Below are 26,838 nucleotides of genomic sequence, written 5' to 3'. Positions count from 1 at the left end.
GCTTCCTTAACTCGATAATGAATGCATGTTTTTAATTTTCCATCTATCCGTCAATGTGTGCATTTATTTTTGGATATAGCTGCCAAACTAACACCTTTTACCAGATTTAGGTTTTCATCTGCCTAGATGTTATGGATAGTAGATTTGCTTTGATCATTATGCACAAGGGCCAACACTGGCTCAAGTGATGATCCAGGCAGACAGGTTTTAATGCATGGGCAAAGTGAGCAGATGCCCAGGGCCCCGGGTAAGGGGCTCTTCACATGTCTACCCGGCAAATCCTTCTGCCATGTCTACTTGAACCTGCCAGATCCTGAATAAACACACTTTTATTCTATTTTTCTTTTTACGTTCAATGGGGACGTGTGATGGGCTAAAGTTCATGATGGGAGGTTTGCTGAGGAAATGTATCTTATGCTTTGTTAATCCAATTCAAAGTTCACAAGAATATGTCCAAAGATGGGAACTCTAGTTTGACCTACTGCGGTAAATGAGTGTTATAAGATAAGGTAATAGCAACTGTTATTTACAGTACTCATAAACTGCAAAACGTGGTGTGAATTCTTACATAAAAAGTTACTATTACTTATATATGGGGAATATAGTGACAGCATATGCATGACAATGGCGCTAGAAGCAAAAGGCTTATTACCAAAGGATGAAATCATGTTAGTGTACTAGCCACTTGTACAAGCAAACATATTATTAAATGTAGACATACATAGCAACACTAATGATACATAGCAACACTAATGATACATAGCACGCACTAATGAGAGGTGCATATTAATACACACTCTTTGGTTTCTGTTGTTCAAATGCTTTTTGGTTCAGTTTCATCACATTATTAAAGTGCCATCTTCCTGCACAAGAATCTCTCTTGCACTAGGAAAAATATTTCTGTACATCTTTTTTTTATAAACAATGTTTTATTAAATTTTTCCAAAGAGAACTGTAAACGAAACAGTGTGAGTGGTCCAGGACATCTCAAGAAAAACAGGAACATACATTTGATCATTTGTGTCATTACATCCCGTAAAAAACCCTCCATTTCCCCCAAACCTCTTGCATTTATGGGGCAACCTCCGTTTTGCACACCGTCCTGGCTGGCAGGTTCACCGTATTCCGCACCCGAGCAATGTCTCGTTTGGCAACCTAAGTCCCCAGGCCAACAAGAGAGCACTAGAGCACTCATCCATGCCCCCCCCCAGGTCATCTTATAAGGCAAGAAGGGTATGGGGAGGGATTGATGCGTTTATCCAGTACTCGCGATAGGGAACAGATAGCAGTTGTCCTCTCATTCACTAGGCAGCCCCAAACCACATGGAAGAAGTCAGCTGCCGCTTCACCACATCGGGAGCATCCAGATGATAAACGCAGGCCCGCCCTCCATGATTTCAGTGGTTTCAGGTATGTCGTGTGCAAACATTTCAGTTGAATCAAGCAGAAACTGGAGGCTTTCTCCAGTCGCCATCTTCTGGGGGACCGATCCACAACTCCCAGCGCACCCTCAGAGGAGCCAATAAGTCTGGTGAGTTAATAACTAGGAATCTATACAGACAGGAAAGACCATCCTGGCCTAGGGGGCCAATAAGCAACTTGGTTTCCAGGGGACTAAACTCTGGCACCTCCCCAAAAAGTTCTCGGTGTGAAGACAACGCAAGGCGCAGTTGTAGAAACTTACAAAATTGGGATTGATGAAGGGCAAAATCTGTCCGTATCTCTTGGAAGGACCGCATATGTGCTCCCTGACACACATTCCCCAGGCTGGAGATCCCAATGAGGTCCCACTTAACAAACCCAGACAGACCCGCTACCTGGCCCAGTCAGCTACTCCACCAGAGGGAGTGTGGAGCGTAATCCTACCAAATCATCTGGTTAAGCGCAACACAGACCTCCACACCATGAACACCACTCCAGTGAGATATGGGAGGTAGCGGGTCACTGGTGCACCATACAGCCAGTCCATAATGGTATCCCACACCCATGGACATCATCTCCACCTTATATGTTGGATCCTCCCAGCACCCGTGGAGCCAATCATTCAGTACCACAAGCTCTGTGCCTGAGTAGCATAAACACAAGTCTGCCTCTGTCATGCCCCCTTCAAAGGTCAATTGCATGCATTTCCCTAAGCGTATGTGCGGAACTCGGTCGGCCCAGAGAAAGGAGGGCACCTTGTCCTTTAGTCTTGTGAACCACTGCTTGGGGAGTGGAAACGTACAGAAAATGTGGCAAGACCATCATCTTAAAAAGAGCCACCCTTCCCAGTATATTAAGAGGCAGCTTGCACCAATTCTCCAAGTCTCTTTGCATCCTCCCAACCAGTGGTGTAAGATTAAGGGACCGGGAGAGTGTTAGGAGCAAAGAGATATATATGCCCAAATACAGGAAGCTCAGCCTGCAGACAGGCACTTGGATCTGGCACAGCGTCTCATCTTCAGCCCCACTGACCAATATGGACTTGGACCAATTGACAAACAGGTCAGAGGCCTGCCCATATTATTCAAATAAACAAAGCAATTGTGGTCCTGTAGTTTTCGGGTGGGAGACGAAAAATAAAATATCATCTGCATTTCAAGGAATGCAGTCTTCTAAGTTGTTTCCCCACTGAAATCCCTGCACCTACGCATCGCACCGGATCCATATCACCAGCAACTCTATTTCCAAAGGAAAGAGCAGAGGAGATAGCAGGCACCCCTGTCTGGTGCCATGCTGTATTCAAAAGCCACGTGACAAGACCCTGTTCACCCGGACTTGTTCTTCAGATAATGCTCTTTCACATAACAAGAAGCAGGGCCCAAGATCCAGGCACCGGGGCAAATACCACAGAAAGTCCCAGTCAAAGGAATCAAAAGCTTTCTGAAAATCAGTAAGGAGGAAAGCGCAAGGACCTAATAGCTGATATCGTTATGCTAAGGCCGCGTGCATCCTACGTCTGCAGTGCCACATGCTGTGCCGGGATATAAAAGCGCATTGGTGTAAGTGAACTAATTTGTGTATAGCTTTGAGGAACCAGTTGGTCAGAACCCCAGCGCATAATTTTAGCTCGCTAGTAGTGAGGGAGATCAGACAAAAGGATGCACAGTTGCCGAGAGGACGCCTGGCCTTGTGCAGGATCACTGTCGGTGCTAACTTCAGTCCTGGCCAACAGGTATGGCAGAAGCGCCACGAAGAATTTTCATTAATATTGGATTGGGAACCCATCGGGTCCCGGTGTCTTGCCAGAATTCATATCTGAGAGAGCTTCATTCAGCTCATCAAGGGTAATAGGTCATTCAGTTCAACCCTAACTGACACTGGCATGGTAGGCAGTGGTAGGTCTGCTATCACTGGCCTGGAGAACTCTTTTGGTGCCCTCCCTCATCCACATATAGGGCTCCGAAGTATTCCGCTAATGAAGATAAAATCTCGCTAGCCTTGGTGACTTGCTCTATAATGCCTGGATCACCCTCTCCACCACATTCTGAGTTGCCACCCAATGTAGGAGTTTGGTGGATTTGACCTTCCATCCATAGACCCTGCTTTGGTAGGTAATGCAGCAGAGGTGCTCCTCATCCAGGCACCACAGCCTAAGCGATGCCCTGTCAAGCTCTACTTGGCAAGTCTCGAATTCCTCCTCTCCCAGCCCTTTCTCCAGTCATGCTATGCGGGCCTACAGCTCCTCTATTCAGTATTGCTTCTGCCTGGCTTTCATTTTAATGTGCGACTGCTCAATGCCACGCTTGCATGCTTTGACAGTTGCCTAGAGGATCCTGGGTGATTCCACAGAACCCTCATTCATTGCAAAAAATGCATTAAACTCCTGGGAAAGGAAGTCTGTGACTTCATTGTGCATCAGGCGCCATGCATTCAGTCACGAAATCAGACACTCTTTAGGTGTACCTCCCCCAACTGAACCATCAGAGGGCAATGGTCAGATAGCCTTCTAGGGAGGATACAGGATCCTGACATGAGGATCGATTTGTTAATGAGCATAAAAAGGAGATCAATGCGAGAGTTAGTTTTGTGCGCAGCAGAAGTGTGGGTGAACTCCAGACTTCCTGAATCGCAGGTACACCAAGTGTTGTAGAGCCCAAGGCCAGAGGCCCATTCCGCCAACAGCAAGGTCGCAGAACAAGCTTTCCTATCCTAGGGCTCTTCGAGCAGTCTATGTTGGGGAACATTACCATATTGACGTAACCTCCCACCACTTAATTACCCTGGGGAAGCCCCAGCAATATGGCTGTCGCTGCATGGAGGGTGGGTCCAGACAACAGGGGGACGTAAACACAAACTAGATTATATTGTTGCCCTGCGATCACCCCCTATACCAAGACATATCTACCTTGCACATCAGACACTTTATGGAAGACCACCATAGGCAGGCGTTTGTGGAGTAGAATGGCCTAACCCTGGGAACCCCTGGAATGGCCAGCATGGAATACTTCTCGTAGCCATATCTGGCTAGGAAGAGGCACTTGGTGCCCAAAGGGTGTGTCTCCTTCAACAGCAAACCCCAGTACCGCTCTACTCATTGTGCAATCATTTAAGTCGTTGACATTCCATGTCATTATTTGAATGCCGACCATGCTATAACACACTCAGGATTTGGAATATGGAACCCCCCTGTCTCAGTCTTTCTGGGAGTCCCCCAGGCCATCCTCCACCAGTGGTTGTTCGACCATGTCTGCATATTGAAATGTGAAAAGGGATTGACAGAACCCTCACTTGAACTAGTGTTGCACTACAGCCAAAGGGCCTCAACCACCCCAATCTACCACCCCAACTTCCCTCTGCCCCACACTTCAACCCTAGAAGCATGTCTCTCCAACAAAACCAAAAATACCCGGTCAATTTATTACAACTGAGGCAAGTCTATCCACATCGGCCCTCTGGAGCGAAAGTCCGCAGTCAGCACAACATGCTGCTGGCTGGATGAATTGCACAATCTTGTGGAAGGCGTACAGATGGCCCTCTGGTCATCAGGCGCCTTTATCAGAGCCCACACAGGTCTGTGCCTGCGTCCATGTCTGGAGGTGTCTATATCTGGTGAGGAGGAGTCTAAGGATCCATCAGCATGTGCCATCTGCTTACGAGGCCCCCTTTGTCTGTTGCATCCCCAGGCACGAGCACCACCCCTACCGTCTCTCTGGGAGGATTGCTACCATGGCAGTTGAAAGTTGCCACACAGGGCTCATTGCTCCGTCGCCCACTCCCAACCCGCCTCAGGGGTGACAAAGAAGAAGGATTTGGAGGAGGTCTCTCCATTTTGGTTTGACAGCATCGAGTGTCTTATGCTACTGCTGGACTTGCTGGATGTATTTTTGGAAAATAAGGATCTTAAAGTATTGGAAGCCACCACATCCATCGCCCTAGCCACCTGCAGGATATTGTCAAGATCTCTGTAATTTAGGAATTTGGTGATCATAGGGTGAGGGAGTGCACCCAGGTAGGCGGCTTCACCACTAGCGATCTATGGCCCTCTAAATTATAAAGCATAGCGACAGCTTCCCCTCGGGGACCCAAGACCAAATCCAGTGTCCCAGAACTTTCTCAGGGGACCGCCCCTAAGAGCTCTCTGGAAACCCCCCAAACCACAAATTGTTCATCCAGGCACGGTTTTTGGCATTTGCTGCACGATCCTCCAAGGTACAGGATGCCATGGTCAGATGGGCACCTCTGACGTATGAGTGGAAACTGTATCCTCCAGGTCAGAGGTACGTCCCTCTTTTCCTGTTACCCTTTCAACAACATTATGGAAGTCTTGTCTCAGGAGAGCCAAATCTACCCTTACCTCTTCTATCTTGGTTTCCAGCTCTGTCTGGGAGGGCTGTTTGGCCTGTAGGATCTTGGCTGTGTTGGGAGTTCTGGGGCACGAAGCAGGTGTGTTGATGACACCAGCGGCTTTAGTAGTGGTGGACGGCGGGCAGTAAATTTATCAGCTTTGGTTTGTGCCTTAGCCAGTGGGGGCCCATTACTCCCCATGGTCACTCTCCCAGTTGCTCCTCAGGTGCTGTTGGCGTACCCCTGAGTTGTGTTGTCCCCAGAGCTTGGCAGGGTAACAGTCCTCAGGCATGCCAACCTCTGAGTGAGACCCAGTATTGGCCGCTGACCAATTTGCCCAAGGTCCTGACCCTGGCACCGGCAGCACGAGCATTTGGGCATCATCCTTGGTCTCGCTATGTCCACTACTGAAAGAGGTCTGTCCCCCTCTTATCAATAGTATTGATGGCCTGGGGGGGGAAGGGTAAAAGGGGGAATAGTAGTGCCCAACGGGCAGGAACACCAGAAGCCACCACAGTCCAGCGAAGCCCCCACTGCCCCCTGCAAGCCGGGATCAGCACAGGCACACAGGCACAGAAAATGCCATGCAACAACTCTACCGGTGGCACCTGCTGATGCCGGGGCCCCAGAATGTCTGGAGGTGGTCAGGTGGGTGGGTCTGCAGCAGCCTCCTCCCGTGGCAAAGAAGTAACTCTGAGGCCCACTCAACGCTATGCGGCCTTCATGTGCCGTCAGTGCCTCCCGCAGCTCAGACCTTCCCAGACAACGCCCTCACAGCTCCTCGGATGGCAGTTGCGATACTTCCAGCTCTAGGTGGGGACGTGCGGCTTCACTTAGAAGAAGAGGCCCCTTGAAACAAATCAGGCCTCGGGAGCTCCACTCAGTGTTGTGTGCGGCCGCCCGAACTGGTCCTGGTGCCATCAGGACAGGGTCGCTGCTCTTGAAAGTGTCCCGGGCCGCGACTTGTTGCTTTGCTTCCCCTCTACATCTAAGGAGTGTGCCAGTGGCTTGGATGGAGATGGAGTCTCTACCATGGAGCCGGAACCTTATGGTGTGACGACCGCCGTCATGGCTGTCCTGGCCCCCACACCCTCATTTCCATACCTCTTGATACGTTTGTAATTTCTTTGAATGTTCCACCATTCAAAGAATCTTTTACCTACAAGCAAATGCAGACAGGTATGTGTGATCCACTGAAGAGTCTAGCTGCAAATGCAGTGTCCGTTTAAGCTGCTCTTTTTGCATAAAATCTGCCATCATTTTGAAGAGATTATTTCACAGTTGCTGCTGTACTTATTTCGTGCTTGCACTTCTGCTAGTTACACTTTGGATATTTGTTTTATGAGAGGTTGTAAAACACTTCCCTGTAAATGGGAGTAAACAAAAAAGTAAAATACTCCCATCCACACTATGAGTCAAATCCTGAATGGCAATGATCCAATAACCAAAGTGAGCTAACCAAGTCCTCCCCAGTAGGGTTGCAACTCCCCCAGTAAATTATCAAAAAACAAATTGTGCATTTCACAAGTCAGTTTCGAAAGAATATGGCTAATAAGATGCTGGTTTTCTTGCAAGCTATGTGTGGACAATCATTAAATATTCTAAATCATCAATAGCTTCCTACTGAGACTGGTCTTCCCCAGAGAAGTTAGTGAAGTCACTCAAACACAAGAAAAGATTGAAAAAGGGTCCATATTGTACATTTTATACAATACCTTTCAATTTAATTGGCTAAAAAGCCATATGTTTTGCAAGCTGTTCTTAATGGGCCATCATAAAATATTACAGTACTTTTATGATGCGCCTGACGCGTCTCATTTATGACCGGGATACCAATAGTAACAAAATTAAGCATTTTGCAGCCCAATGTCACTAAAACATGATAAAAGCTATAGGGTTTCCTCACAGTTCAAATAATCTGTCATGCAGTTTGACAACCAATTTCAAGGTCATTTTCAAAATAATATCACCTTTTTAAAAAATTCTGTCCTTTTTGTTCCATCTACTTTCAAATAGATTTGCAGTCATATATATGATCACTGAGAATTTACTTCCAGGTGTCAGGGCAATATAAACGTTATGGCAGACAGCAGGGTTATCCTCCAGACCGAATAGATATTACAGGTTTCGAAATCAGTGCTACTGCTCAGGTGACAGGGAAGTTACATGCACAGACAACTGACATATCCTTAAGGTCACACTAACCATGCAGACTCTGACCTGACATAGCAATGGTAATGATGATGTCATGAAAAGATTTATAAGTATATGTGATAAAGGGCATCCAAATGAGTCGTGAAACAACAGTAATAGTTTTCATTGTTCTCTGGTACCAAGGAAGCAGCATCAGCAAAATGTGTCCCTGACTCGGCATGAATATGTCAAACAGCAGTTTGAAATGCAATAATTGTGTGCCCAAACATCAGCTTGAAATGTTCTGAAAAAACAAACATTTTGTCCCAAATGAAAGCTTTGCCTCAATATAAATGAAATTCTGCAAAGAAAAGCTTAAACATGTATATGTATACATTTTGTCACTCACACAGCAGCTTTTTATATTTGGTAAATTGACTGGTTTTGTCCCCAAACACTACCTTGATATTTCCGTCAAGTACTCACTTTGGGCGATATTTGTCAAGATACCCAAAAGCAGCCATTGATGACCACATTTGACAGGGGTGTCCACCACTATGCGTGTGATGCCCACAATCATGCAAAGTATGCTAACAATATGTCATGGTAGCCAACTTATACAAGGGGTGGTCTCCATGATGCCTAGGATGCGATTTATAGCTCATTAAGGGCCACCCTAAGTCAAGGCCACCATAATGCATAGAAAGTCCACAAAGGTGTGTTGCCTCATACCAATGCCACAATATGCTGAGATTGAATACAAATGACCCCTACAAGCTGGAACAAAACTCTCACAGGTGTCACTGACATTATTTTTTAGTTTTTCAAAAACAAACGCCAACATTCCGAATTTATTTTTGAACAGGAAAAACCTTTGCTGACTGACTGCATTGAACATGGTGGTACTGGGAAGGATGCTTTGTGCCAGGGGTGCTTTTACTATGTTGATTGGTGTGTGTGATACATTAGAGAAGGGTTTATTGGGAAAATTTCGTACCCATATGTGATGGGTTTGAGGGTAGATCTATAACTAAGCACATTAAAGAAGATTCACCTCAGTATATTGCATAGTAGGATGGGAGGGACTGTAATGGCTTTCGTTGTGGTATAGCTGCTAGATCAAGTCTTGATTTAGTGATTAATTGGTTTATGGCATTGCAACTGCCAGCTGAGTTGCAGAATTGTGTGAGTCTTCAATTAAATTGAGACATTTCCTGACAGCTTTCATGATGGCCTTCATGATGTTTTGAAGACTCAAACTAACTGTTAACTTGTTATAGGTGACTTTGGCCATGAAGAATAGGTTTCTATATGAAGATACGAGAGATTTAATTTTCAGATTTAGGTTTTGTGCTGTCTGTGTACGAGTGCATCCATGTGGAACTCCTGTGTGCATGGTTGCATGTGTGTATGTCGTCTATATCAAAGATACCTGTGTGTGTATATGTGTGTGTGATGTTTTCTGTGTACGTGAAGCCTGTATGTTTTTTTTATTTGAACAAATATTTATTAGCATTTATAATAAGACATGTATAACAATAGTAAACAACTTACCCCCGCTATCACTACCGTCCCTTAAATCCAGTCCCCATTACAGTATCTATACAAGACATATTTATTTTGCAAATTCCATTTTTGCCCATTTTCTTCCCCAGAATCATCATTAAATCATTAAGGAAATCTAATAATGATCCCATGCCCAAACTTTTCCAATTGATCCTCTTCCTTTCTTCATATCACTATACAATACTGCACTCTCATAACCCGCCCAATGAACCAACTCCACTTTCCATTTTGCTACCCTAGGGGTCATGGGTGCCTTCCAGTTCACAGTTATTTCTCGTCTTGCAAGCACCAAAGCTAAATCAATAAATCCTGTAGTATTTGTATACTTTATAGGTCTTGGAAATCCCAGTAGCAGACAGACCATTGGAGTAAACTCAATTGATTTCTTTATTGCCTCATTTATACAGAATATTACTTCCCTCCAGTATTCCACTTATAAAGCGCATGACCATACGATGTGCAACATTTCTGCATCATGTTCACCACAACTCAGGCATGCCACAGTTGTCTGATAAATGTGAGCTATTTTTCCCAGAGTTAAGTACATTCTGTGCAAGTAGAAAAAATATATCATTTTAAATCTCACATTTCTAGATACAATGAATGAATTTCCAAGAATTTTAGACCATTCCAAATCTGGTATTGGATGTGCCAAATCCTCCCCCATTTTTCTCTTAGACCAACAAGAGATGTTATCAAAACACTTCTTATTGCTTGATAAAGGCACGCCACCACCTTCATACGGCTCGCCGTGATACACAATATTTGACAAGCACAATGTACTTGCGCCTCTACTAAACTCATACTCCAATGGATGCGCAATTTAGTGATCACCGCTTAATGCAAGAAAGAGTGCCCTCTCTGGATGTTAAAAGTGGCTGAAAATTCCTCAAAGATGATATCACCCTGTCACTATACAAATTTCCTAATGTATGCACCCCATGGTTTGCCCACTCTGCTAAGCCCCACAATATTCATCCTGAGTTGATTTGTTCTAAACTTCTCAATGGAATGCCCAGGGCATAGGGCCTCTGATTTTGAGTTTGTTGAAGCGCACAATGCCAACAGTGCCGCACAACCTTCGACGTAGTGGGTATTCCCTGCACTGGTCCTCTGACAGGGGCCATGCGTATTCCATACAACTCATGCAAATCTGGTTTTCTCTCCAAATTCACCATCTATGGAAATCTTTGTGAATGAATCCATTGTGTAAACCATTGCAACAATGCAGCATGGTAATAGCTTTCCATATCTGGGGCAGCTGGTTCTTTTGACTAGTGGGTCGTTGCAAGTTTGCCAATGCCACTCTTCTTCTACCTGTTCCCCATATAAGAAAAAACAACAAAGAATCAATTTCCCTAAATACTCTACATGGTATCACCATGGGGAATGTTGTGATGATGTAAGTAATTGGGGCAACGCCACAATTTGTGCTATTGCTATTCATCCTGAAACTGAAAGCTGCAGCATTTTCCAAAAATCTACACTTCTCTTCAAACTTCTAAATGCCACACCAGTGTTCCCCTCCAATAAATTAAGGTGAGCACGGTATAATTTTACCCCCAGATATTTTAGACATGTCCCCTCCCAATTAAGCCCCCTCAGATTCACAAGCTGTGACACATTCTTCTGTACTGGGAACAAATATGATTTATTCCAGGTGATGTATAACCCTGAGGCTTGCCTGAACTGATCTAAGAGGTTCATGGCATGCGGCAACTCAACATTAGCATCTTTGAGAAATAACAACATATCATCTGCATATAATGCTGAATGATGTTGCACACTCCATACCTCCAGACCCCTGTGAACCCCTCCTGTCCTGACCTCCATCTAGCAAGTGTCTTCATAGCAATTGGGCACCCTTGTCAGGATGATACAAAGAGCATTTCCAATCGCACATATAGATCATGCAGTCCCGAAAAGTACAAATAATCCCTATTATCTGGGTGCATACACCTCCACAAAGCCACTAACCCCCATCTTTGTTGCCAGTTTCTAAATTGCCTAGCCACCCAATGCACTGACGAATCCATCAGGGCTAGGTGCGATCTATCTCAGTCTGGTTCAGCAATACAATAGAAATTTCATCCTATGAAGATATTCTGTGTCATGTATGGTGCCAATATCCTCGAAAATCACTTGAGAAACTCATTGTGATCCATGTTAGGAGCATAGACCCCACTATGGTCAAGTATCCCCCAGCCAGGTGCTCAGACACCACCATATGCCTTCCTTCTGGATCAATTAATTCACTTGTTTTCTTAAAAGGCACACCATGCTGAACCCATATCAACCCCCCCTCCCCCTTGTGAAAGCAGGATATGCTGTGGCATACAACTGGCCCCGCTATCTCTTACATAATTCTTCCTTTTCTGAGGCTGAGAGATGAGTCTCCTGCAGTAAAGCAACATGCGCTCCCTGTCTTTTTAAATATGCATGGACTTAATAGTGCTTAGACATTTTTTTCATTCCTCGCCCATTCCAGCTCATAAAATTGTACAACATGTCAGATTACTTATCTTTAACCCTCTTTTGCATAATGGACCATTGGACATCCTACCTACCTACCCCGAACCAAACTCCCCAACCCCATGACAAGAAGGAACTCACTCCCCATCCAAACTAAAAAACTCCCACTTTTCCATACTACGTATACGGGGTTACGCCCATACACCTGCCACCCTTCACACCTTCCACCTCACATTCAGAATATAGTTGCCCACCCTAGCTTCTACAATTATGATATGCTCAAAACTCTTCCACAACACTTCTTGAAATTACACTGTGGTATTTTCTTTTTAAATATCATCAGAAGTGTCTAGTATGACATGTGGCAGATTCATCCTCCACTCAGAACTAGATGTGCTAGATTTATTTGTTTTTGTTCCCTTCTCTTCCTCAGTATTTTGCAGTTCCTCTATGACCTACCAACTCTCTAACCAGTCTTTTATGCTCTTGACAACGCCTAGAGGGGACTGCACCTCCGCCCCTCCTTTCCCACCATCAGGCCGTTTATCTGCTTGCTTCTTGTTAGTGCACCTTCCCCTTGGGGAGTTGATTTATCCACTCTGAAACCAGCTGGAGTGAAGTAAAAAACGGGGCCTCAATGCATAATGCAACACATAACTTAACAGGAATCAACATTGCATATGTAATCCCCCTATCACGAAGGTGCCTCTTGACCTCTGTAAAAGAGGCCTTTGTTTTTGTGCTTTCTTCGAAAAAGCTAGGAATATCATTACTCTCTGATACTGGTCAAAGGTATCACCCTTTGTACGTACCTATGCTTGGATATCGTTCCGGTCTTTAAAATATAGTAATCTGGCAATTACTGGCCAGGTCTCTGGGCGTGGCGGATGTCCCGGCACCGGATCTGCCCTTTCCAGTGCATAATGCTTTGAGTGCCCCATCGAAGCCGCAACCTCCCTCAGCTGTTTTTCCATAAAAGAAGTCATACCCCCACTGCATCCACTGACCCACTCTATGCATTCTGGCAGCCCTATAATGCAAAAATTATTTCTTCAGACCCTATTTTCTGCATCCTCCATCCGTGCTTCCAGTATTTTTACTTTCTTTTCTAGTAATCATTGTTGCTTTTGCTTTTCGTCTTTTTCCTGGGTGATTTTGCCTAGGAGCTTTCTGTACTTGTGGCCCGCACCACCAGACGACGATAGTCCTCTCTTAATAGCTCCTGATCTGTCACCAGAGCATCAAACTTCCTCTCTAATGCTTCTAGCGAAGCACCTATAGACTGCAGAATAATGTATAGCTTTGCTGCGGGGCAATCCTGACTATCTTCTCTTGCTCTCCCTTCTTTTACAACAACTGGTAGCTGCCCCATTAATTGGACATCCCCTGATTCTTTTTTCTTGGTAGTTTTCTCCATTGTGCCTCAAAATCCCAGCACATAAATACCTTAAATACCTCAAAATGTATAGTGTTTTTTGGCTTTGCTTCATGGAACTGAGCTTACAAAGTTATAGGGGTCCACAGTTCTTGATAACAATAATAGTATGCTTCTTTCTTAGTGCCTGATACGTTCACTTCAAACAAAGTGTGTATCTCAGTATCTCACTGGGATGCAACCCTCTGTCAAACCCTCGTGCTCAAGCATCACCCTGCACCGACCAAGTTGCTAAAAAATGCCCAAAAAGTAACTGTTATTGAGATTCCGGGTCAGCCTCGCTTATTTGGCTACAAAAATACTCACTATTGTCCATGAACAGTACACGTCCCTGGTTCTCCGCCATTCTCCTGGCTGTCTTCAGAAGCGGCTGGTATTACCCCCCTTTGCTCTGCCTGCCCTTGCTTCTACCTCTGCCCACGGCACTGACTCACTTTGTATCTATTTTGACTCACGAGATAGTCAGTAATGTTAGATAAGCCTTAGCAGTCTCCAGCTAAAGATACTGACAGCTCAAGCAGCTGCTGCTCACCGCCCCTGTCCCAACTTGGCAGCAATTACAACACAGCAGCGCCCGCCATTTGATATTGCTGCAATCACTTCAAGGGATCAGCAACCATGATCATGAGCTGCTGCTGCTTGCCATCAGCACAAGAAACATTGTTAATGTATTTCCTTCCCTATCAGCACATGCACGGTGGAGGCAGCTCTCTCCACTAACAGACCGACTGCGACTATCCCAGCAGGAGGCTTCTCACCAGTAGGAAGGTAGCCTCTCTCTGCATCAGAGGCTATAATTATCACAGTGGGAGGCTGTAATTATCCGAGTGTAGGCAGCTCTCTTCACTCAACCAGTTACTGTACCATACCAGCAGGAGGCGTCCTGTCAGTCAAGCTGCAATTCCTGGCTGCACAGTCTTAACTGCTTCAGTTCACAACTGCCTAGCCATAACTGCTCCAGTCAAAGCTGCCCCACACATCATCTTGTGAACTTTAGGCCTTCACAAAGAAAAGGCAGCCAGTTATGTTAAATGAGCCTTGAGGGTGATAGTCTCCAACTACTAAATACCGACGTCTCCTGCAGCTGCCAACTCCTGTCTCCCGTAGCTGCCGTGTGCTGACTGCCACTCACCGCTCCCATCACAGCTTTGCAGCAATTATAGCACTTGCCATTTTATAATGCTGCCATCACGGTTCTTCACAAACGAAGAGGGACAGCAACAACGATTATGGCAATGTTGTGCCTCTCCTTGGGTGACTGGAAGCAAGTCCACAGTCCCCAGGAAGTCTACAGTGTTCAAGTGGCCATCCCAGTTGGCAGGTTAGTGGTGGACGGTGAAGTTAGGCTTGGGGTGACGCAAACTCCAACAACTCCAACCTACTCCTTTGGCGCCATTTTGTCTAGACGTGGAAGCCTTTATGTTATGTGCTTCTCTGTGCCTGCACTATGCAAAATTCTGGTCAATTGTTTTTACTTTACAGTTTGCTCTTCTAGACAGAAGCATTATTCCTCTGTAGCAAACAACCTGGACAACAATGCAGCAGCCCACAATGTATCCTCACTCTCTGAGCCATAGCCTTGTTGTTAGACCCAGCGGTTTCTGGCTGGCTGGGACACATCAAAGCCAGATTTCACCGCCCTAGATAGGATAATTCTGATACGCTTGTCCGATTACCTGTGCTCACCCTTGGGTAGTCAGGCCTATCCTCAGGTTCAAAGTGCAAAGTATTGGCACAACACCACCCGTGCAACACACTGAGTACACTACAAAAAGACTCCACACAGTATGGGGAAAACACTGGTCTTTGTATTACACACACAATGAAATCAAAACCACATACACATTGGATATATACTTTACAGTTACATGCAATTGTCGAACTCTCCCATTAGCAGCAGAACGGCATGAACATATATGTACTAGTCATAGGTATTCACTTGCCCCCTTAACTCCTCAGCCCAGCAACACAAGCAACATAAACCCATCTGCGTACTTCCCCGAGGTGTTCCCGATCCAAGCAATGTCTCCCCATCAAAAGCAGAAATATATGGAGACTGTTCAGAGGTCTTCTGCTTTCCCGCTAACACATTAGCATAAAACACGACATTCCCAATATTGCATACCCAGTACAGTTGTAATGGTCAAGAAATCACAGGTTTTGACTATGACTTGTGACCCATCCCCTCAGCCACTCACACTACACCAGCCAACGATACACGTTGCAGCCGCTGGTGACACTTTGGTTAGTCTGTCAAAGACCACCTAAACTGGAAGGAAACAGTTAATTGGTTTCATCCCTAGAGACTAGGACTTCAGACACCCAGCAGCACCTTCACAAGTGCAAGATCACTATCCCCCCGCAGACCGAAATCTGTGACACCGGAAGCTGGTGCGCTTACTAATTGGAGAAATGATTCCCCTCAGGTGGAGGTGTGAGCTGCCATTGCTCCATTCAGCCAATGATGGGTGCACACAAGGCACAACGAGATCCCTTGGGTCCAGTCACGATATTCTCAACAACAGAGTAACTTGTGGTGTGGGTCCGGGGAGCAGGAGCCAGCAACCACGGATAAAGGCTGCGGTCACAGGCACTGTCGTTCTCCCGATCTGGAGTTCGGAGACAGTCTAGGCTTCTAGCTCAGGCCCCGCGGACTCGGCAAATGTCCCGCAACACCCCTCAGACACAACATGATACGGAGTGCGAGCTAGGGCATGTTTCCGGCTGCAGGCCGAGGTTCCCTCGGACTCAGCAAACTTCCCCAGCACTCCTTGAACACCTCCATTGTTCCAGCACTCCAGGTAGGCAGCTGATCTTTACAAGCCCATTCTTCTGCACAGTGTGATTACTGCGTACGTCAGGATAGTCCTTCTCCCAATTGACAATCACTTCCACCTGTTTCTGCCGCACCCTGATTGGTCTTAACAATCTTGCGGAAACGGAGATCTTTTCTGTCCCTGAGATCTTGTGGACAGGAGGCCAGCCAACTAGCCCTTTGAGAGTGCTTAGGGACCCGGGCCACAACAGTTAGCAATTATCTGCAGGACAGCAACATCCAGGCAAAACCCACCAGGTGATAGTCCCCTTCCTGGAGCACAACAAACCCCAGGCCACCACAAGTCTGAGGATAATCCAGTTGCAGTCCCTTCTGCCCCAATGGTTCCTCTTGTTAATGTCCCAGGGTCGAACCAGTGTAGTATGTTTCCAATCCCAAAGCTTCTCTAACTCCTAAGGGCAGAGCCCCAGTAGTTATACCCACAATGGCCTTTGAAGATGAGATCAGTTCAAAAGGCCACCTTGGAAATGCACAGGCCATCCCTAAATGTTATCCTGTCTGCCATCCTACCCTGAGAAGCTTGATCAATATTTTTAGTGGAGCTAAGACCCTGCCCCTTGGAATGCAAATTCTAATTCCACCCCCTCGTCTCTGTCCCAGAAAGGCCCCTCAGAGTCAGAGGTCTGGAGTTTTCCTTGAGCCCCTAGTTTATGGCCTTCTATCAGGAATGCACAGATGTAGCTGTCCCCCAACACCCAGATGTGAATTGGATACAGACTGACAGGCACACAGAGCCACGAGCACAGAAATGTCCACTTTCCCAAAGTGACATTTCCACATCAATAATGTTGAATCCATCCGCACGACCGGAGAGGATTTGCCATTACTAACTCATGAATATCAAACACTATACTGCGACTCTTCTGCACGTAGGAAATACTGCTCAATAGCCTTTCCACTGATCCCCCCATGTTAATCAATGCGAGAAGCAGGCCCCACCATACCTAACACACCATCTGGTGCCATTTACTACCAGTGCATGTAGAACACCTGTACCCATGCCCTACCTCTTCTCGACACTGCACCCTACCCCCAGGGAGCACTCCGATGTAGTGAGAGACTTGCAGAACCTTGGCAAGTAGCTTTTTAAATGCCAGGCTGAGCTACAGTAACCTGTACACATGCAAGCCCCTCCAGGGCAAACCTGTGGCACGTTTGAAGAGCTACCTCCCTGGATGCCACAACAAGTTCTGCAAGCCCATGGAGGAGCATTTGAGTTACATGCCCTAGGTATATGTTTTGCCCTAGAAAAGGGACTTACAGCTAACTCATATCAGCCAATCATGTGTATTCCAATCACCAGTATGCATAAGACAAGCACACAACTCTGGCATTAAATGGCAAAGTCAAAAGCGCTTCAAAGTCCTAAGGTTAATACATAGATCAGTGGGAAATCAGGAGGGACAAAAGAAAAAAGTCGAGGGAAAGCATCCTAGAAAGAAAGGACCATTTCCAACATTTGTCCGTAAGTATCTTTTCCTTGACAATGATTGACATGCTTTACAGAAACTATTCTCACACCCATTTCGTGGTTGTTGGCGGAGCGTTCTACAATCTCATACCAATTCTACATTTAACTGATCACATTGCATGCGAATAACTTTTTTATTAACATCAAGGCAATACATATCTAAGTGGACAGAATCATTAACCAGTAAACAAGGCCCACACAGGGGTACCAGTGCCACAATAAATTAATACAGAGCAGTCTGCCATGAGTCCACGTATGTGCACCCATTTGTGTATAGATAATCCCACAGAGTAAATAAGAATTCAAACACATGAATAGGAGGTGAAGCAGTGTGTGGGGTAGGGAGTATTTTCCATCAGTGGTAAGGGGTAATGGACAACTCAATTTGGGGTGATGCCATTAAAGGGGGATAATAGTGGACTCAAAGCATCTGGTGAAACCAAAGCAGGGAAGTGGTGTGTCGGGTTAATCCGGTAAATGAGAGTGGAGGATTACCCTGGGTCGGGGATTTTAGACCAGATGTCCTCACAGTCCGGGGTACATCAGCTTAGTCTTCCTCAGTGGAAACATCGTCTGAGATCAGGATTAGCTGCCCTGTATCATCTAAACTGGTGGCGAACTTGAAGAATCATGTGCCATGCCTGTCCACGGTCAGGGCTCTGCAACCCCGTCTCAGTTTTAAGCAGCGCTCGCATCGCATGCAGCCCAATTAGATAGTTCCCTACCCCTCCCCTAGAATGTAGGTCACCTGGGAGATGTTCCAAACAAAGTAATCTGACATTAAGCAAGGATCAGGGCTAGATCAGCAAATTTCAAAGTGATCATGTTGACTTTAGTTCTAGGAAACAAGCCCAATAGGCACGTTGCCAAGGATGTAACCATGTTGCGTCCAGTGGCAGAGTTGATTAAGTTTGCCACTGTTTCCCAGTAAGAGGTAGAGGCCGTACATCTCCAAACCACATGAAAGAAGTCCGCCCCAATCTCTAAGCAGTGGTGACATGGTCCCTGAATCCCCAGGAACAAGAGATTAATGCTTTTAGGTGTAAGATTTGCTCTATGGATATAGGAGACTTGAATGAGATGGAACCGGGCATTGCAGGATGTACGAATGTGTGCCCTTAGGACTTTATGCTAGTCCTCGTCTGTGAGTACTTTTTCCATGACTGGGGACCAATGGTCTCTCAAGCCAGTCAGCGCGCTCTGAGTCTCTGCCATCAGGGCTTTGTAGATAAGAGCGATTGCATGAGATTAGACGGTGATGGAGCAAATAGTCTCCAGGCCTGTATGGCCCGAGGGTTACTGTTCATCCTTCCCTCATGTCTGCCGCACACTTGCAGTGACTGCTCCATATAGTAGAAAATGGTAAGCAGGTAGTCCATAGTCGTTGACCAGATCTACAATATCCCAGTTTCCCATTTGCATTCCAATTTCCAAGCAGTGTCATATCTCTCCTCTAACAGTCTCATAATCAAGACCCCTTTCCTTCATGTGGGAGATGTAGTAACACTGTGTAATGTAATGTAATGTAATGTAATGAGGTGCTTATATAGCGCTCTATCACCCGACGGGTATCCTGGCGCTTAAAAAGGAGAGTCCCCACCAGAAGTTAATAGGGGCAGCCGAGGTGTGACACAAGAAGGGAGGAAAAGAGAGATATTATCAGAGGGAAAAATTACTCCAGCCTAGGGAATAAAAACGTTTTCAACTTCCTGAAATCCATAAGACTTTGGACCTGACGTAGATCCAAAGGGAGAGTGTTCCATAGCCGAGAAGCAACAGCAGAGAAGGATCTGCCACCTGTTCTGGACCGCCTGAACCTGACTACATTCATCGGAAATGCAGAAGCGGAACAAAGGTTTCTAGTTGGAGAATACCAGCTGAATTTTCTTTGCAGGTTCTTAGGGCCCATTCCATGAGCTGCCCTAAAGACAGTGCATAGAGCTTTGAATTGAATTCGCGGGTGGATTGGCAGCCAATGCAAATCTCACAAGGCTAATGTGGTTGAGGCCCCTCGCTGCCTATTAAAAGCGAGTTTCGCTGCAATGGCCTGTATTCTGTACAGCTTCCCGATAAGGGTGTTAGGCGCACCCAGATATAGAGAGTTGCAATAATCAACTCTGCTGAGAATAACGCATCTCACAACCTGCGTTCTAGCAGAGTTAGGCAAGAAAGGGAGGATCTTTCTCAGCACTCGGATTAGTGAGAAGCAAGTGCCAACCGTTTTGTTAACCTGAGAATTCAGTTGGAGATCCTGCTCCACCATCACCCCCAGATTGCGTACTGTGCTAGAAGGGGTAATAGGTGCGCCAGTAGGGGACAGCTGAAAGATGTGTAAAACAGGCTGATCAGATCTTCTGGAAGAACACAGGACCACTTCCGTTTTAGAGCTGTTAAATTGTAACCAGTTCATCTTAAGCCACTTCGTGGTGCTAGTCATACACTCGTGAAATCTTTCCAAGGAAATGGAATCGTTCCCTTCCAAGGAAAACACGAGCTGGGTATCATCCGCGTAATTCACCACCTCCACTCCAAAAGATCTAATAAGCGGAATGAGAGGCTGCAAATAGATGTTAAAGAGCACAGGACTAATCCCTGAGCCCTGAGGGACCCCCTGTCGTAAGGAAGACTTGTTAGCGGAGAACGGCTGAAGGCACACTGTCTGTGTCCTGTCTGTTAGAAATAAGAACAAAGCCAGTCAAGGGCGCGACCGGTCACACCCTGCTCTTTAAGTCTCTCCAACAGTATACCGTGGTTTACAGTGTCAAAAGCCGCTGACATGTCCAACAGCACCAAGATCACTGACTGGCCACTGTCTACCCGCATCCTCATATCATCAAGCACGGTAACAAGTGCTGTTTCAGTACCGTGCTTGGGCCGAAAGCCAAATTGCATTTCGTCAAGGAGCGAATACTCCTCAAGATACTGGGATAGAGACTTACTGACGATGCGTTCCAGAATTTTAACAGGATATGGCAATAAAGAAATTGGCCGATAATTGGCCACACACCCGGGGTCAAGCGTGTTTTTTTTTTTAGAAGAGGGGTCACAACTGCTTCCTTCCAGTTTTTAGGGACCTCCCCCGTACTCAAGGATAGACCACAGATCTGTCGTAAATAGGGAAAGAGCTCAGCCCCGTATTCCTTCCAGATTTTGTGGGGAAGGGGGTCCTTGGGGGACCCAGAGGAGACATCCCTGGCTAAGGTATCAAATGTTTCCTCGTCCGGAATGCGAAAGCAATCCAGAGTATGCTGGCAGTGTTTTAAAATGGTAGGGTTGCTGGGCTTAGTCTGGTGATGGCAGAGAACACTGCTCAGTATTGAACAACTGAGGATCAGGTTCTTCCACCGCTGTTGGTGGATCAAAATCCCTAACTATCTTGTCGATTTTATCCTCCAGATAGGAAGCTAACTCATCGCATAAAGCTTGAGTAACAGGAATTATGTTAGTAGCACAGTCAGGTTTAGACTCTTTACTAAGCTGAATATAGCTTTGGTGCTATTAGCTGCTAGAAGAATGGTATTAGCAAAATACTCAGCTTTAGTTTTCGCTATAGTGTTTTTGTACAGCTTAAGTTGATTCTTAAAAGTATTTTTATCTGAATCACTATATATCCTTTTCTCCAGGCTTTTTAGGCCACTTTACAACCCATCCTGAGTGCTCGCAATTCCTCGTTAAACCAGGGGGCTGAGGGTTTCCCTCTCTTTTTTAGCTTCTTTGTAGGAATATGCTTATCAAGCCTGTCTCGGAATCTGCACACAGTGGAATTGGTAATTCCAGTCCACCGACCTACTGGGGTCCAGGCTGTCTAAGTCATTCCAATGCAAGGAATTTTTAAGCTTACTCAATGTGGCCCATTCTCTGCCCAGCCGATATTGTCTCTGATTATAGATTTTACAACACACATAAGCCAGACTATGATCAGTCCAGAATAGTGGTGGAACATCTGTAGTTGTAGCCATGTTGGAATTAGCAAACAGTAGATCTAATATATGTCCACCCTGGTGCGTAGGTTGCAACACCAGCTGGAGCATATCGAAACTTGCGCAAGCTTCCGACAATTCCTTAAACGCCGTGTCCAGCGGGCCGTCACCCCACAAGTTGAAATCACCCAGGATGATCAGTTTAGAGCGTGTCAAGGCCAGGTTACACACCACATCAATCAGGGCAGAGCACTTAGAGTTAGGTCCTCCTGGGGGTCTGTAGCAAAGCATACCGGTTAATAGATGACCGTGAGCATCCCTTAAGGAAAACCCCAGGAGTTCGAACCCTTCGGCCTCATCTAATTCAAGAGGGGTGAAGTTCCATTTATCTTTGAAGATTACTCCCAACCCTCCTCCTCTCCCTGATATACAGGGTTTGTGAAAAACATTATACCCAGGGGGGCAAGCAAGTCCTAGTTCAACTAAAGAATCAGTGCGGGTCCAGGATTCTGAGATAAAAAGTACGTCCAGGTCGTGACATTCCAGCAGGATGTGTATTTCCTGAAAGTGTTTAACTAGAGACCTGGCATTCCCCAGACCGCACATTACCTCAATCAGCGAGCCATCAGTACGCAAGGCCTGGTCCCCCTCCCTCCCAGCCTTAACCCCTACCTCGGACTTCTGCCCACCAAGCCTCATAAGTTGGTCCTTGGAATAGCAATCACTAGCAGGGCGTGGGGGCTGGGAGAGCGATCCGCCAGCATCACTGGCACTGTGCACAGTCAGTGCGCGGACAGGCGCAGACCGGCTTGCCTCTGGCGTGCCTCCGGCTCGCCATCGGCGCGCCCGCTGTGCGCGAGCGCTGCGCGCTTGCATGGGTCTCCCTTTTAAAGAGGGAAGTATCGTTATTGCGCTAGAATGCTAGAGCGCCAACCAAAATGCCGCTCACCCGGTGTCTCAACAGGAAGTGAGGGAAAGAAGACACACCAGCTAGAACGTCTACAGGAAGTGAAGGAAAGAAGACACACCGGCTAGAGCGTCTACAGGGATCGAGCACACTCAAGACAATGACCGGTAAATTTTAAAAGCAGCATAAAAAAACGATTCCCAGCAGCAGTCCCCCCAAAGTAGTGCAAATAGCAAAAATAAGATCAGTAAGTAAATATTTAGTTTTTTAAAAGGCAATGAACAGAGTTTCACACACACAACCAGCAAGTAAAAATTTCGTTTTTTAAAAAGCAAGGAACAGGGTTTCACACACACAACCGGGCTCTCAATTTGATCAGTGTGAGGGGAAGGTCCTTCATATATAGGGTACCTGTCCGGGTTCGTTGCAAAGCTCTTACCCATGAGAACTACAGAGTGCACAATAAGAGTCCAGGGTGGTTGTTACCCATTTGAGCATTTGGGTTAATCAATATGGTCAACAGAGAGGTACGATTTGGAATAAAAAGTACTCAAGTTGACATACCTACGTATTATAACGTTAGATTCTAGCGAGCTATTTACAATATAGCATGCTTTCACTCTTTCACCTCAATTATGCAGAAATTATAATGCTGTAAATATTGATGGATCTTGGTGTCCTCTCACAACAATAATTCAAAATGATTGCTCTTCACACACGGGCTATCTCTTTTTTCTCTTTTGTATTAGCAAGAAGAGAATAACTATGTTTACATTGTTGTAATTAATTGACACTATGTTTATACAGGAGTCCTTTTTAGAAATCTCCACTGTCCTGAAGATGGTCTGACGGATTGACGCCATCACAGACCGAAACGTCGACTACATTATCTATATCCATAACATCTATGTACAGTTGATTGCTCTCCTAATATGAGATAGATCTCTGTGTTTTCCTTTGGATTGGATATTTTGTTTCATGAAATGTGGATAACATCTATTTTTTTCTCTCTTCATGTTACACTGCACATTCAATTGTTTATTTGTACTCCTTTTTATTGATTGTATATATAAAAACATCTGTGATTTTTTCACGAAATAGATACCCCGTGTGTGTTTTACATATTTGATCAATTCAGTCAAATAATGTGTTGTTGAGTATCAGTCTTGAACTCATTTTCAAATTAATTTTCTAAAACTAAAAAAAGATATAATTTCTTCAAACAAAATCCCTTGTTGGCACATTACCTTTTCATTTAAACTTGCCCAAGCCCTCAAGGGTATATTGGGTCTTTTCCTTACGGTTACACCCTCTACATTAGAGCGTTCCCGTCAAATATATAATACTAGGTCGTCCACATACAGGGATATATAAAGGGGTTAACCATTGATCACTTTCCCTTAGTAGTACTGGCTGGTGCAGATACGCCAATGGTTCTGTAGCCATTGTGAAAATCACTAGTGATAACAAGCAACCCTGCCGTGTGCTGCGTTAAATCCTGTAGGATGTAGAAATGCTGCTCCATGTCTGGACTTGGTTCGGTGTGGACGAGTATAAGAGACTCGACCAGGTGCGCAAACCACCCCCAACCCCATGTTGGCCATTGTAGCATAGAGAAAATTCCAGTATAAGGAATCAGACCCTTTCTCCATGACTATGAAGATAGGAAGTGCTTTAGGGTACTTCACTAATGAGTTATGGATGTGTAGAAGTTGGCGGATGTTAGGGATTATACTACTTTTAGGCATAAATCCTGTTTGATCGTTATGTATAAGGTCACCAAGATGAGGAATTAGTCTGTTACCAGCATTTTTCAATGTATTTTATAGTCCACATTTTATTTAGAGAGTCGTCTAAAAGATGTCACCAGCTCTCCGTCTTTACCGTTCTTGAAAGGGGCATTAGTAGAGCCTCCCCACTGTGGGTGGGAGTCTCCCAGTCAGCCTGTCCATATTATATAGTGTAGTCAAGACTGGTGGCACAGTGTCAACGTAGGTCGCGTAAAATTTTAAGAATAGCCACCTGATCCTGGTACCTTTCCCAGGCCTTAATCGCCCCTCCAACCTCCTGATCCATGATTTCACCTCCCAGGGAGGTAGCCACTGTTAGTGGCAGCTTTTTCGTGCCTGCTGCTAGGATATAATCGTGAAGGGGTTGGGAGGAGGTTGTGCTGGGGCAGCTTTAGAGGAAGGAGTAAAAAGACAGAAAGGTTGCATTGATCTCTGCTTGGCTATGAACTAGGTCACCCCCTCGATACACATCTGGAGTACTTGGGAGCCCTGACGATCTGGGTTAGCCTACCAAGCCTGCCAGTTTTTTGTGTTCTGGGTGAGCCTTAGTGAGGTAAGCTTGGTAATCGTACGCTTGGAGTCATGTTATGAGTTTAAAGTCTTTTTCTTTTTCATCTCCCAACCTGTGTTGCGTTGCCGGGGCTCCCTTCGTAGGTAGCTCCAGCTTGTCAAGAGACGTTCCTGGGCCACTATCTCAGCATGGATTTGGACCCCAGTCCCCACTATGGCTGATATGCAGAAGCCAGGCACAACTGATTTAAAGGCTTCCCACTCCAGTCCGGAGAGGAGGTCGTACCCGAGGTTTCTCTGAAGTCATTGCAGATCGTGTCCCCGGGAGTCGCTTTGAAAGCTGGATCAAGGGTCCCAACATTGAGTTTCCAGGTTGGGGGGCAGGGTCTGGCCATCGCCCAGTCAAGGGATAATAGCAACAGGTTGTGGTCAGAGTATGTTGGCGCTAGGTACCCCATACCCCGGTCCTCATCTGGATGCCAGTGGAGCATAAGAAAGTATCCAGGCGAACCGATAACTCGTGCATGCCCGAGTGATAGGAATAAACACCGCCTTCAGGGTTGTGGGCCCGCCAAGTATCCTTAGACCCCAGACATCGGTCCATTTACTAAATGATTGAACCCTTTTGTGAGTCCATTGGTAACTGATCACATTGCAGTCCAATCTGCAGGGCCGAGTGATCTGTGAATAGCAGGAATTATTCCGAACAATGTTAGCACTGTCGTATGTATCGCAGGGAGCCTAAAAACCGTACTGTTGTCCTTCATTAATATTATACATTTAGGCAATGAGGACATGAGAGTTGGTGAAGACATGCACGGACTAGTTGGTGGTCAGGGCTGAAGGTCACATTTTACACTGCATCGATCTCACACTGCTCCCTACTACACGGCCAAGATGAAGGGGGTGCACTTTAATACATTCCCCCCACATCATGCGACGCTAAGGTATGCGGTGATATGAAGGGTGAAAGATGGAGTGATTCTGGCTGGAGCTCCATAGGCTGTCACTGTATTGAGAGGTCATACGTAACATCCCCTTGTGCTGCTGTTCCAGGCCGCAGTGCAGTGCAGCGACGGTTGGTGGTATGCCTGCTTTCAAATCACACTGCCCATTAGTCCTTTGCAGCTCTCACGCTCCAGCGCAGGATTTGGCCCATGTAATGCAGTGCTTTGAAGTTGATGTATTCCAATCAGGGCACATGGACAATTCTTATGTGCCGAGGAGAAAAATGTGCGCCATTCTCTACGGGGTGCCTTTAATGTGGAGGGTCCCTCAGCTCAATCAGTACAACAACAACAACAACATAATACTTTTATTTGAAAGAAACAGGGGTAGCACATATAAGGCAATGACCCTCTCATTAAAAGATTGGGGCCAACAAATGACTGTTATAACAGGGGGTGCTGCACACATAAGGGCTTATATTTGATTAGATGTAACTGTCCCCTCTTGTCTCAAATAAAGTGATCAGTCAGTACTGCACTGTACTGAAATATCTGGCTGTCGAAACCTGATCCAAGAGAATAACTATAAGGTTTACTGACAGACTCCTGCTGCCATCTCCAGGCTCTAAGGTCCGCTCTCATTGGATCACAGCTGGGACATTTTTGGCAGCATTCTAGATTAGTGGGATGTCCACCATACCCTAAACAAGCAAGCAGCCTACAGCACATCTCCCTCTTTTATGAACAAAATACTATAAAGTAAGATGGTCACATAGGTTTTACAATATAGTCGTTGTATTTTGGCGTATATTTATTGTTCCTAATGATTTCTTCTCATTACATCTTTCCTTTTCTTGAAACTCATTATCCGTACATCACCTGTGTTTCTTCACTCGTAATGTCACTTCTTCCCTTCTGGGCATGCGCTTTCCCTTTTTATCATACTGTTTACCACTCACCACATATGACATCTCTTGTCCTAGTCTATATTGTTCCATCATCAACAGTGACGCTAGTGGCTCTCCCACTTTGATAACTTTCATCAGTTTTGAATAAACTATACATGTACTTTATATGTACCTTTA

At 45.7% G+C, this 26,838-nt stretch overlaps 1 protein-coding gene across 1 annotated transcript in view; it reads left to right on the top strand.

Moving 5' to 3' along the window:
* CWH43 (cell wall biogenesis 43 C-terminal homolog) overlaps positions 1–26,838 on the top strand; it is a 546,701-nt gene that overhangs the window by 167,312 nt on the left and 352,551 nt on the right. The window lies entirely within an intron of this gene.

The sequence above is a fragment of the Triturus cristatus genome, chromosome 2_2, assembly GCF_964204655.1.
Source record: "Triturus cristatus chromosome 2_2, aTriCri1.1, whole genome shotgun sequence".
In the NCBI taxonomy this organism is placed as follows: domain Eukaryota; kingdom Metazoa; phylum Chordata; class Amphibia; order Caudata; family Salamandridae; genus Triturus; species Triturus cristatus.
Note: the sequence above shows the minus strand (reverse complement) of the source record. Positions and strands in the feature narration are given on the sequence as shown.